Genomic DNA, 14,448 nt, shown 5'->3' on the forward strand with positions numbered 1-14,448 from the left:
TGCATATTGAATTCTGTCACTCTTCTTGTTTAAGAAGGATTAAGCCTTTTAAAAAACCATGGTAATGAGAAGTAGTTCTGTCATCTGTGGCAAGTTTATGTATAAATTTTGTATACCAGCAAATCTGAATACATCTGCTATTAAAAGCACAAGTGTGCCCCCTTCTGAATAAATGAAATATTGAGTCCTATATTTGCACTTCAAATAACCAACTCCCTCCTTTCTGGACAAAACTGAATAAACAAATTTGGGCAAATATTAACGGAGAGTTTTAAGAGCACTCTTTTCTACAAACATTTATGATTGGCAAAATTCTAAAGGAATATTCAGATGAAATCTGCTATGTCTTTTCGTATGTGTTTGTTTGTTTTCACAGTTGGAATCCACTAAAATAAGTCACCTGGGAAAAAATTCTGATCTTATTCTAGATAAAGAATGAAAAGCCAGGAAGCTACATAACCCAAGGTTGAGTGGAAAGAGTTGGGTAGAGAGTGGGCAACCGTTTTGGAAACCAAAATCGTGTTAAAGATGTCAGAAAAATGTGAAGTGATATTCCATTAAGACAGTTCAAAGATGTTTTTAAAGATGGTAGCTACGTAAGCTAAGTATCTCGTGTTGACTTAAGTTTGACTTTGTTCTCTTAGTTCTATGGCTGAGACAAGTCCCAGAGTGATTAAGTAGGTTTTGGGAAATTATTTAATGACTAAGCCATATTTTTATACCTTCATACAAGTGCTCTATCTCTAGAAAACATAATGATCCATATGAACCATTCTGGTATATTAATACATGTTTAATAGATTACCTCTATAAAACTATTTATTTCAATCCAAATTCTCTTATTTCTCCTTCTGTAAATTCAGACCCAAAAACAATTTTTGACCAAAATATGGCACCATGTTTGATACACTTCTCTTGGGCAGTGTGACACTTGACTATTTTAAAGCATCATGGAAATCAAATGTGGATGATGAAGATGATTATGACAACAGCAATTGTTATCAAAGTGAAAATGCAGTTTGTCATCACATTATTAAAGGTTGACAGTTAAATGATAGCTTAAATAATAGTTAAATGATATCCTAAGTCATCTGATAAACAGGAATTAACTTCTAACCAAGTTCTCCAATTTATAATCAGAGAACGTTGTGCTTTGTCTCATATTTGCTGCTATGGTGGCAAAAATAATTTGCCTCAGTTTAAACACAAAGGCCGACTGATTAAACCTATAGCTACTATTGCTAGTTTTAGTGGGATTGGTGGCTAAATAAGTTACTTTCTAAAATTCTATAAATGTAATACATTAGAAAACTAAATATTTATACAAATTTCATCAATCTCTGCCTTTGCTTTCTAATGTATAGAAATTAGAAAACAAAGGCAGAGATTGATGAAATTTGTATAAATATTCAGGATTTTCCTCTCTTTAGCAAACCCATTCACTTCGTGGCCATTTGATTTAGCTCAGATCTGTTTTATCACATGGTATTTAAAATTCATATCCTCTAAGAATGAAGTAAATTATTCTTATTTTCTACATATTTCCAGTGCATTTCCAGAAATCAGTAACTTCTGACATTACCAGAACTTTGGATGAAATAAACACAGGCTTTTGAATGAAGTAAATATTGTCTATCACCAGTTAAAATTATTTTCCAATACTATTCTTTAATGATTCTATAAAGATTCTACACAGAATCTTTCCAACACTATTACTCAATACATTCTCCAGAATACTGTGTTAATATACTTACAAAGTGTTGAATCTTTAAATTGCTGTTTTCAATGGATAAAACTGACTGATAAAAGCACATTTATAAATGTCAGTTGCCATATGGTTTACACTTTTCCTAATGATCAATCACAAGAATAAATCAATCATTGGACAAATACTGCTATAAAACTGTGAAATGTTTATGCCAACTCTCTTCTTCTCTCCCCGAATAACATCACTAATTTGTGCCTATATTTACGAACATTTAACCCATACCTCCTTTCCTGGTGTCAGATTCAAATTCACCAATTGCATTTAGAGTGACCACCTATTACCTGGCCAACGTATTCATTTGAAAAGAACATTTATTGAATCAGCATATATAAAATATATCTTTGATTTAATTAATAGGCATTGTGTATTCTTTGCCAAAAATATGTTCTCAACTAAAATATACCCTACGATCATCAACTCACAGAGTTGTTGCTGATTATTCATAATTGTGCAATGAACTATCTTGTAGAATAAACAACCTCGACAGTTCTTATTTTGAAAAACTTCAAAACGTTCAGACTAGTAATTACATTGAATAATAGCTTAATTTAAATTGTAAAAGACCTCTAGTGGATTATTTCATTTACACTGAGTGATATGTTTTATACAGAAAGAAGTTATACATACTTATGAATCAATATGTACAATGAAGAATTAATATTGAAAACAAATGGGTTTTATTCTACTTTTTAAAAAACTGTTGAAATTGAGCCCAGCCTTCCCACTGTCACTTGTTGCAACTTCCATACTTCATATGTACACCACCTCCTTCCTTGACCCTTGAAAGACATCATGTGTTTTTCACCTGAGAATGATGTAAATATGAACACTCTGATATTTACATTTTGTCAGAAGGTTTTGTTTATGTATTTATCTTGTGAATTGCTAATGTATTATCAGTATGGCATCCAATTGTCTTTCTTAACTGTGAATCACTTTTCAGTTGTGAATTTGTTATCTGTAAATCACAAACTATCCTTGTTGCCTGGGCTTAAATAAAAAGCCCAAGATGCATACCTGACTGATCACTATATTCCATCCCCTAGACTACAGAGCTTGATTCAAGAATGGACACCAACTAAAACTACTCCAGTCTCAATAGGGTATTGCAAATTAAAACAACAATGAGATACCACTACACACTTATTAGAACGGTACAATCCCAAACACTGACAAGGACAAGTGCTGGCCAGGATGTGAAATAACAGCAACTCATTCATTTAAATAGAAATGAAAAAAGGTATGGCCATTTTTGGCGACAGTCTTGCAGATCCTTAAGAAGCTAAACATAGTATTACCATATGATCCAGCAATTACTCTTGTTGGTACTTCTCCAAACGATTTGAAAACGTATGTCCACACAAACCTGCACACAAGCATTTCCAGTGACTTTATTCATAATTGCCCAAACTTGGAAGCATTCAGGATATCCTTCAATAGGTAAATGAAAAAACAAACTGTGGTATATCCACGCAACAAAATAATACCAGTGTAATAACAGTGATAAAAACAAGCAAGCCCTCAAGCCACACGGAAAAGAACTTTAAGTACCTATTGCTAGGTGAAAGAAGCCAATCTGTAAAGATGACACACTGTATGATTCCAACTATATGACATTCAGGGAAAAGGAAAACTCGAGAGACAGTAAAAACATCACTAGTGGCCAGGACTTTGTCAGGAGGGAGGAAATGCTGAATAGGTGGAGCACAGAAATTTTGGAACAATATTCTGTATGATACTGTAATGGTGAATAAATGATATTACATATTTGTCAAAACACATACAAACTCTACAACACAGAAGTTGAGCTCTAATATAAACTATGGACTTTAGTTTATCATGCTATATCAATACTGGTTCATCAGTTGTAACGAATGTACCACATCAGTGCAAGATGTTAATAGGGAAAACTGTGTATGGAGGGGTTGAGAATCTTTGGGAGCTGTCAGTATTCACTGCTCAATTTTTCAAAAAACCTAAAAGGGCTCTAAAAATAAAGTCTATTAATTAAAAAACAACTGGTTGAATGAATCATAGTTCCAAAAATTCTGTTGGTGTTACTTGGAAAGAAAATCACAGGAAAGACTTCTCAGGGACTATCACATGAAGAAAGCCTGCCCATAAATAAACCCAATATCAGATAAATTGAGGTGAATAACAGGAAAATAGTGAGAAAGAGAAATCGAATCTCGCATATTCTCCTCCCTCTGAAAGGAAACTGTGCTTGAATCCAGCGCTAACTTTAAGCCTTTCAATGTACAGCTACCTCTAAGTCAACAGAACGCCTTTAGGTCAGAATGAGTTGGCTTTTCTGCAACCAAAGGACTCCTGAATAAAACAGCTCTATAGGTACAGATAAATGTTGCAGGGCTAATTTTATTTTTTTAAATAATTTATTTAATTTTCTAAGTTGATGGAGATGGAGTGCTAGTTTTAAATTACCAGTTAGAAACACAGCTAATTTCTAGAGTGGAGAAGGGAACATTTCCAAATAATGTTGGTAATAGACCCCCAGAAATTCAGTTAAAGACAATGAAACAGATTTTATTTAAGTATTTAAGTAGTGTTATTAGCACTGCGTATGGAAGAGCTCTAGAGAGTCAATGGAATTCCCGCAGTGGCTGCTATGGAACAAGTGAAGTCAACAGGTGGGTGTTGACAATGAGCAGGAAAGGCTCTCAAAGTCAGCATTCACAGCTTCTCTATTTCATTTACTGGACATCTCTGTAAGTATTTTTTTGAACAAAGGAATGTTCAGTCAAGACAAAATTTGAAAGACACTATATTTGGAACATGGGTAACTACCAAGTTCAGGTCTTGCTCAGTTCTGGACCTCCAAGAGAACCATGGAGCAGGAACTGAAATACATAAATGATAACCTGGCAACTGAATTTAGTGGGCATTTATTATTACAAGAGATCAATTGGCTGCATCACGATAACCAGCCAAGTTTCTCAGGAGAAACAATAAGCCTCTGCAGGGGTAAAGAGAGCTTAGCACCTTGGAAGATGCATTCTGATGCCTTAACACAATACAAAAAGGGAGAAGATATCTACACAGAAGTGTGATGAGAGCATGGACAGGGTGACACTGACCTCAATGTGTACCTTTATAGACCAGGGTTCTGTTTGTATAAAGAATCGCTCAAGATGGTCTTTCCAAATTGCTGCTTCTGTGTAATACTCTGTATTCCATAACACTTCCTGGAATAAAGGAATGGATGAATGGTGCCCCCTGGAGTTGTTCAATCCAGTGACCCTGCTGCTGTCATACTAACACAAGTACTTCAGTCCCCATATTATCAGCTATTTCAGGTGGGCATTTACGTCTCAATGCCATAATGTTAAAATGACTTTCTGCCAAAGTCATGCTCCCAATCACCTTGGGTCCCCTCAGAATCCAAGATTATCTTCCAGTCTAGTTTCAACTCCTTATTTCCTACCCCAGGTTTTCTCAAGGCAATTTCTAAGAAGTTCAATTAATTTAATTTTTATATTAAGTTTCATTCCTGATCACCAAAACCCTTGCTTTTGGACAAACATTTATGTGTCTATTGAAAGACTTGCATACAGCTATAGTAATGTAATAATGATGATGACAAACATTATAAAAATCAACATTTATTGTTGTACCACACTGTACTTAAAGATTTTGAAATACATCATCCCATTCTAGGAGCTTCTAATTTCTAAATGAAACATTGACTTCTCTAAGGTGTCCAGAGGATTCCTCCTCCAAATAACTGTCTATTTATCAGGTACAATTGGCAATTCCGCCAACTGGGATTCCTGCTGCTAATGTGGTTTCCCACACTGCTGTGTAGGAAGTAATCGTGACATCAGCTTCTGAACCAGCCATGGAAATAGCAGATCTCACACACACCTACTCTCTGCAAATCATCATGGACAGTTTTCCTCTTTCATGTTTGTAAAAGGGGAGCAGATGATTTATGTTACTTGAGGGGTGGAGATAAAATTCTCCACCTATTTCTTGCACATCACAGCCACAGAAAAGATTTCAAGAAAGATTTAAGCAGAAATGAATAATTTTGGACTCAGCTCTTGCCTCTACTGCTCTCTCAGGAAGGGTGCATAATAATGTTTTTTTCTTTTCATCTCAGAATGCTAGCAAATGTGTCAGGGAATGAGGATTAATTCATTTCTGAAAAAATCTTTTTAGTCATAAGAAACATGGAAAGCAATTTTTATGAGCATTCTGAATGATTTTTTTTGATGTCAATAGTATTGAAGATAAAAAAATGGCAAATTAAAGCTCTACTTCCTTTTTAATTAGTGATGTTTAAAGGCCAATGTAGTTTTTAGAGCAGCATCTGTACTTTGATAAATGACATCCTTCAAAGAATAGTTTCTGATAGATTGAACTATATATTAATTTTGTTACAGAATTTCTTTCTTACCAACACTTTTATGTGATCATGAACACGCTTCTTCACCATTATGACTAAAAAATAATCCACATCGTAGCTCATTTTTCATCTGTAAGATTTTTGGCTTTTGAGGTACTTATTTGAAAGCTAAATAAGGTTTCATTGAAGCCTGAAAAGAAACAGTTCTGCCTGTTAATATCTACACACTTAAACTTCATGACATCCTATACAAGTTCAAACACATTTTTCTTTACAGACTCTAATATTTTTACTGTTACGTGGAAACAATGTCATGTTATATTTATAGCAAAATGCCTAGACATGGTCAGAGGCTCCTGTTGTGATTAAATGAGACATAAGACTGTTACTTTATGAAAGGGGGATGTGGTCGGGCAATGTCAAATCAGAACCAATCATGGGGTAACAAGATGGGTATTTTTTAAGACTGTATTTTTTAGAACAATTTTAGGTTCAGAGTAAAATTGAGATAAAGGTACAGAGATTTTCCATATATACTCTGCTGGTACACATGCATACTCTCCCCCACTATCAACACCCCCTCCCCCACCCGCCGCCCAGAGTGGTGCCTTTGTTACAATTAATAAACCTATGTTGATAACATCATTATCACCAGAGTCCATAGTTTACATTAGGGTTCACCCTTGGCGTTATTCATTCTATAAGTTTGGACAAATGTATAATGACATAAATTCACTGTTGTAGTATTATACAGAGTAATTTCATTGCCCCAAAAATCCTCAGTGCTCCACCTATTCATCCCTTCCTCCCCCAAACCCTTGGCAACCAATGATCTTTTTGCCAGCTCCATAATTTTGCTGGTTATTTCTTTTGACCAGCTATAGTGGGTTCACCACGTGAAGGGTAAAGCCAGCTAGCTTCCAGTGGACATGACTCACCAGTTTTCAAACGATAAAATTCTAAAATTCTAACTATATTTTTGCTTGAGAGAATTTTTAAAATTCAAATGGTATATATAAAGTGAGAGTATTTTGATATATTTAAGTTGCTCACTATTTTAAATTTGCATGGTTCCATTTATAAAAATGTGGCTCCACTGGTGCCCAACACATGGAAGATTCTCTCACAGATAAATCTGACCTTTTGCTGTAGCTGTACCCATTCATGTTCTGTGACACTCATCTCTTTGCCCACTTCATGAAAGAGAAGTAAAGACTGTTTATACTAGAATAAATTATCTATATTGTCCTTGCCCCCTACTAAGTAATATTTAATTTATCCTTTTGGCATTGGGTCTACCATGTGAGATCCAAACAGAAGAGATTCCAAATTTTTATTCCTGTGCTTCTAAACAGAGAACACAGAAGGACATTCCATCTATAAGAGCAACTCTTTATAGTTCCTGTTTCACACTGCTGTATCAAAGAATGACTTTAGTCCTATGCATTCAGAATGCATCTTAAACAGGCATAAAGAATAATGTAATTGCACATTTAAAAATAACTACAAGAGTATAACTGGATTGTTTGAAACACAAAGGATAAATGCTTGAGGTGAAGGATACCCCATTTACCCTGATGTGATTATTACACATCGTATGCCTTTATTGAAATATCCCATATACCCCATAAACATAAACACTTACTATGTACCCACAAAAAATAAAAATTAAAAATAAATAAAACAGGCGTAAAGAATGATTGAACACTAAGACATTTTGCTCTGGCATGTTTTGTTTGTTTGTTTGTTTGTTTTTTCCAGAGATAGGGCCTTGTTCTGACGCCTAGGCTGGAGTGCAGTGGCACAATCATAGTTCATTGAAGCCTTGAATCCCGGGCTCAGGCAATCCTTCTGCCTCAGCCTCCTGAGTCCTTTGAAATATTTTGTGAGCTAGCAAGAAAGAACTTTGGAGTTTACATAATCTGGGGCTACATGCACAAGCCACCATGCCCAGCTAATGTTTTTAGAGACATGGTTTCCAACTCCTGGCCTCAAGTAATCCTCCCACCTTGGCCTCCAGAGTCATTTGGAGTATTTTTGAGCAAGTGACAAAGTACTTTAGAGATTACATAATCTAGTCCATTCTGTTTTATAATGGAAGATCCTTAGTCCCAAGGGAGTAAACCTAATTGTTCCCTCAAATTTCTAATCATGTAAGCGACAGTCGCGTACCAGCGCGATTTCCGGGTGGGCGTCGGCTGGGCGGGCTCTGCACTCTGAGCAGCCCTGGCCAGCGCCGTCGCCCCGGGGCAGTGAGGGGTTTAGCACCGGGGCCAGCACCGGGGCCAGGGTGCGCCAGGTCCCCCAGCAGTACTGGCCTGCCAGAGCTGCGCTTGAATTCCTCAGTTGCCTCCCGGCGGGGCAGGGCTTGGGACCTGCAGCCCGCCATGTTCGAGCCCCCTCTGTCGGAGTCCTGCTCCGCAGTGGGCTCCTGGGGGGCCTGAGCCTTCTGGACAGGTGCCGCCCCCTGCTCCGCAGCGCCTGGTCCCATCGACTGCCCAAGGGCTGAGGAGTGCAAGTGCACTCCTACATCCCCTGTGTGGGATCTACTAGGTGAAGCCAGCTGGGATCCTGGGGACTTGGAGAACTTTTCTGTCTAGCACACTGTGTCTAGCTAAAGGATTGTAAAGGTACCAATCAGCATTCTGTGTCTAGCTCAGGGTTTGTAAATACACCAATCAGTACTCTGTATTTAGCTCAAGGTTTGTAAATACACCAATCAGTACTCTGTATCTAGCTAACCTAGTGGGGACTTGGAGAACTTTTCTGTCTAGCACTCTGTGTCTAGCTAAAGGATTGTAAAGGCACCAGTCAGTGCTCTGTGTCTAGCTAATCTAGTGGGGACTTGGAGAACTTTTATGTCTAGCTAGAGGATTGTAAATGCACCAATCAGCACTCTGTGTCTAGCTCAGGGATTGTATCAGCACTCTGTCAAAACGGACCAATCAGCTCGCTGTAAAACGGACCAATCAGCTCTCTGTAAAATGGACCAATCAACAGGATGTGGGTGAGGCCAGATAAGAGAATAAAAGCAGGCTGCCCAAGCTAGCCAGCGGCAACCCACTCAGGTCCCTGTCTGTGCTGTGGAAGCTTTGTTCTTTTGCTGTTTTACAGTTAATATTGCTACTGCTAACTCTTTGCATCCCCGCTGCCTTTATGAACTGTAACACACACTGTGAGGGTCAGCGGCTTCATTCTTGAAGTCAGGGAGACCAAGAACCCACCAATTCTGGACACGCCATGAAAACCCTAACTCGAATATCACTTCTCTGTCACCGTGTCTCCTCTTACACTTCATCATGTCCATCCATTACACTTATCATTGCTGGGTAACTTGCTTATTTGTTGGCAGGCAGTTTTTCTCTTCCACTAGGATGTTGGCTGAAAAATAGTTGATGGGGTTCACAGGGTGTCTCCATGCCAAGAAGAGTTCCTGATACTGAGTATAAAAAACTCTTGATTTTTTAAAGTAAATAAACAAGTAGGGTTTAATGTCGTTTTGAATTATTTATTGCATTGTCTAGATTAATCCCAAGCACCTTAAGTTTTGAATCCTATATTTCATTTTCTTCTGTTACTCTTATGTCTTACACATGATCTGTGCTCAATGTTTACAACCATTAAATACATATGACATATATGTATTTTTTTCTTATAATAAAACTAGTGCACACTGACAAGTAGAGAAAAGTATAGCAATAAGGTATATAAAAATTGATAATTCTCTAAAATCTCACTTCTAAGAGATAATCAGTGAATGAATTGATTTTTTTTTTTTCCTTTTTTGAGGCAGAGTCTTGCTCTGTCGTCCAGGTGAGAGTGTAGTGGCATTATCTCGGCTCACTGCAACCTCTGCCTCCTAGGGTTCAAGTTCTTCTGTCTCAGTCTCCGGAGTAGCTGGGACAACAGGTGTGTGCCATACGCCTGGCTAATTTTTATATTTTTAGTAGAACAGGGTTTCCCCATGATGGCCACCTTGGTCTCAACCTCCTGACCTCAGGTTATCCACCTTCCTCTGCCTCCCAAAGTGCTGGGATTACAGGTGTGAGCCACCAAGCCTGGCCGATATATTTCTTTAGTGTTGTGTTTCTGTGCAGGTATTCCTTTCTTTTCTTTTAATAAAAATAAGGTAACATGCTCCATAATCCTTTAACGGCTTACGGACTTTTAAATTCAGTTAACGCTAGGTTTTAGTATCTTTTCATGCCCCAGGAACTTATAATTTGAGACTTGGCTTTTGAAAAATATGTGAGAAAATATAGAAAATCCATTAATTAGGATACTTTGGGATTAAATTATTGTAGAAGTGACAAGCATAGGATTTTTAGTGAGCAAGAGATGGCATTTGGGGGCCTAAATGCATAGGCATTGAAGTATAGATGGAGTTGGGAGAAAAATGTCATCTGTCGGTTAACAGGCTACCTAAAAGATACAGATTAACTGTCTGAATTCTACAAGAATAAGAATGAGATCAAGCAGTATAATAAAGGAAGAAATAGCAAAATTACAACAGACCAGTGAAATGGATATGTTTTCTGGCAATAATTGTGAAAGGTCTGGTAATGAGAAAGTAGGAACAGCTAGTGGCTGCCACATAAAAAGAAAATAAATGAGATTAAATAGCTCAAGTTATAGCATGATGACTTCTTTAACAATCTGGAAAAGGTTTTGAGGAACATTTAACCATAGACAGATATTTTATGTGCAAAATTAAGGTTAGAAAACTTATTTTCTTTTTAATGTGAAGATACACATTTCAAATGCAATGTTACTGCCTTTTATAACCTAAATTATTATTACTAGTATTATCTTTTTCCAGAGCTCTTGAGTTTAGTTAGAGCTGCCAAACATTCTCACATGATAGACGCGATGCATTAAAAAGTAAAGTAATAGAAAAAGAGTTTTGCTGTTTTTTTATAAAGGGGCTGTTCAAATGGAATAGTTTCTTGCTTATATGGGGCTATAAGAGTTTGCAGTAACCAGTCTTCATGGTGTGCTTTTTCTTTAAACCTCCAATTGCTTTATGCTCAGGTATTGAGTTTCTACGTGGATTTCCTCCCTGTACATCTGAGATGCTGAGAGATTCTAGTGTAATCCTTTGAGCCAAATGCTATTGTTGCTAAGGCAGGATTTACGACATACATATAACTCCTATTTGGGATGTAGCTGTTTATTTTATTTATTTTCCACTGCCTGGTGGAGCCCTCTGGGGAACATTCTGAGTCTGTTTAAATGAAGGCATGCTTAGCATGTGTGGAATCATGCATTATCCTTTTCAGCACAGACTTATCAAAGATTACTTTATACTTTATTACAAGAATCAAGATACATATTTTCTCCCTTTTTACACTTCCCAAATGATCTCTCATTACTTTTCTTCCCAATATTTGCATACATATGGTCAAAAAGGCAGGATCTGTGCAAGTTCATCCACCTCTTAAAAAAGCTTAGTGGTCCTCATAATCAGCAATGATAGGAATAAATGCCTTCCCAATGTCTTCGAAAAGAACTCGCTTAGAGACTGTAGATTTCATTTCGTATTGTCACTTAGACTCTCATTAGTATGTCCCTTTATCCATCAACTTCCTTGATATGCCATGACAACAGAAAAATTTACAGCAACCCTTTAGTTGAATCACAATGTATTCAAATTCACTGCAGGCATTTCATTTAGAGCTCCTGTCAAAATGCCTCGGAAACAGAACTGTCTACCCGATACCCAAATTTTGCAAATCCCATTACCTTACTAATGGCATTTTATATCTGTAAATCTTTTTAGCCTTTTCAAAGCACTTTCAGATTTATTTATTTATTCGTTCAACTCAATGAGATCATATGACATGCTAAACACAGAATTGGGGACAGAAGAAATAATAAAGTACGGTCCAGCCTAACAGGCATCTAACCAGCTAAAGCTAGGGCAGAACTGCTGAACTGTAGTACTGACCACGATTCTCCAAGTGTGCTCCCAGATCAGCAGCATCACATTTTAAGAAATATGTTTCATGAACATAAAGATGGTAACAATAGACACTGGGGACTACTAAAGAGGGTAGAGGGGGAGCAGGGCAAGGGCTGAAAAACTACCTATTGGGTGCTATGTTCACTACTTGGGTGATGGGATCATTTGTATCCCAAACCACAGCATCATGCCATATATCCATGTAACAAACCTGTACGTATACCCCCTGAATCTAAAGTAGAAGTTGAAATTATAAAAGTTAAAAATGAAAACATAAATTCTAGAAAAAACACAGAAGCATATAAAATAATTTTGGAAAGTTGCACGGGTATCTCACATGCCTGGATGAGAATATTCAGCATTGGTAATATTAAACCAAGCTAAATTTCTGTATATATGCAAGTTGTTCCCCATCAGAAAAAAAATGTTGTTGATGAAGATAGATGAGGGGAAACTTGCACTTGCAGATATTCCATCGTGATTACCTACTAATCAACAGAATGGACAAGAACTGGTGGGGGAAATAGAAAAGTCACTGATGGGCCGGGCGCGGTGGCTCACGCCTGTAATCCCAGCACTTTGGGAGGCCGAGGCAGGTGGGTCACGAGGTCAGGAGATGGAGACCATCCTCTAACATGGTGAAACCCCATCTCTACTAAAAATACAAAAAATTAGCCGGTTGTGGTGTTAGCGGTGGCTCACGCCTGTAGTCCCAGCTACTCGGGAGGCTGAGGCAGGAGAATGGCATGAACCCAGGAGGCGGAGCTTGCAGTGAGCCAAGATGGCTCCACTGCACTCCAGCCTGGGCTACAAAGCGAGATTCCGTCTCAAAAAACAAACAAACAAAAACAAAACAAAACAAAACAAAACAAACAAAAAATCACTAATGAATCTACATAGATAGTAATGCTACATTATAGCATTATATATATTGATATATCTAAATAAATAAGTGAATACATGTGGTAGTTATACCAGATAAACATTTGTTACTTATATGATGCAAACATTAGTTATATTCAATAGCATTTTACTTTGTGAGATTATGATGTTTATTAAACAAAGTTTGTGAAGCTGGGGAAAAAAAAAATATGTGTTAGAAAGGCACTCTTACACCCCCACCCAGAGTAGCGGAATCAGAGACTTGGGGAAAAGTGGCTTGGGGGCCAGCTATCTGTGTTTAATAAGCTCCCAGGTTTCTCTAAAGCTCATAAAAGTTTGAGAAACACTGCGTTATATATTAATAGTAAGAATATTTTTCAAAGTGAACACTGGAACAATTTGCTCAGGTATGGGGCTCCCCTTAAAAACTGGATCATGTAGTTACAATGGCTAAAAAACCAAAAGCTTTCAACTGAGGTGATTTTGCCCTGGAGGGGACTTTTGGCAATGTCCGGAGACATTTTTGATCGTCATGACTGGGGGAGTAAGTCATGCATTTAAAAAGCAGAGGCCAGAGATGCTGCCAGACATCCTACAATGTACAAGACAGCTCCCAAACACAAAAGAATTATCTGGACCAAAATGTCAAGATTACCAAATTTAAGAAACCCTGAAATAGAAGTAAAAGAGGTTGTGAGAGCAGAAAAGAAGAAGTGATTCATTTCTAAGGGAGTAAGGCAAAAACCTAAAAAGAAATCGCAAGGAGGTGGTGATCTGGCTGTACACTAAAGGACTAGAAGATTTCTGACCAGATTAGAGAAGGTATTGGAAGGTGGGTGTAGGGAGAGTGGAAGAATGGGGAGTTCAGATTGGAAATCTAGGTTGAGAAGACTACCTGCTGTAAATAAAGCAAGGGAAGTAATAACAGATGTGATTCCAACTCTTAGCCAATCACACCTTCCCACTCCACCTCCTTCAAATATATCACTGGACCACTTTTTCCCCTCCTTCTATGGGGACAATGTCTTTTGTGAATTTATCTATGTCAATTTTTTCTTGTTTAATTAAAGATTCAGTCTATGCATCCATTTCTACACCATCATTGCCTTGTAGTTCTAAGTCACTTTGCTATGTCTCAAAATACTTGCATATTTTATCTCATTTGAGGACAAATAGTATGAGACAATAGTTTAGGAGTATGAGACCTGGATTCAAAATCAGATTTAGCCTGGATATGAATCCTGGGCCTATTGAACTTGGGAATATGATCGTGGTGAGGATCCAATAAACTGATACTTGTAAAGGAACTAACACAGTGCCTGGAACATAGGAAAAGCTTAATACATGTGAACTGCTATTAATAAAATACTCATATTATATTTTGCACCAGTGCTATTAGGCAAATAACAAATGTTCCTATTATTGACCTGTGAAGGCGCTGAAGCTCTGAGAGTATCAGCAGCTGATCCT

The 14,448-nt window shown here is 37.4% G+C and overlaps 1 long non-coding RNA gene across 2 annotated transcripts in view; it reads left to right on the forward strand.

Annotated features, from left to right (window-relative positions):
• The window catches only part of LOC108530939 (uncharacterized), a 169,835-nt gene that overhangs the window by 13,873 nt on the left and 141,514 nt on the right, over positions 1-14,448 (forward strand). For both annotated transcript variants that reach the window (XR_001886027.1, XR_001886026.1), the window contains exon 2: positions 377-465. This is a non-coding gene — a long non-coding RNA (uncharacterized LOC108530939). The remainder of the gene's footprint in view (positions 1-376; positions 466-14,448) is intronic.

This window comes from Rhinopithecus bieti, unplaced genomic scaffold (assembly GCF_001698545.2).
Source record: "Rhinopithecus bieti isolate Rb0 unplaced genomic scaffold, ASM169854v2 scaffold_7049, whole genome shotgun sequence".
NCBI lineage: Eukaryota > Metazoa > Chordata > Mammalia > Primates > Cercopithecidae > Rhinopithecus > Rhinopithecus bieti.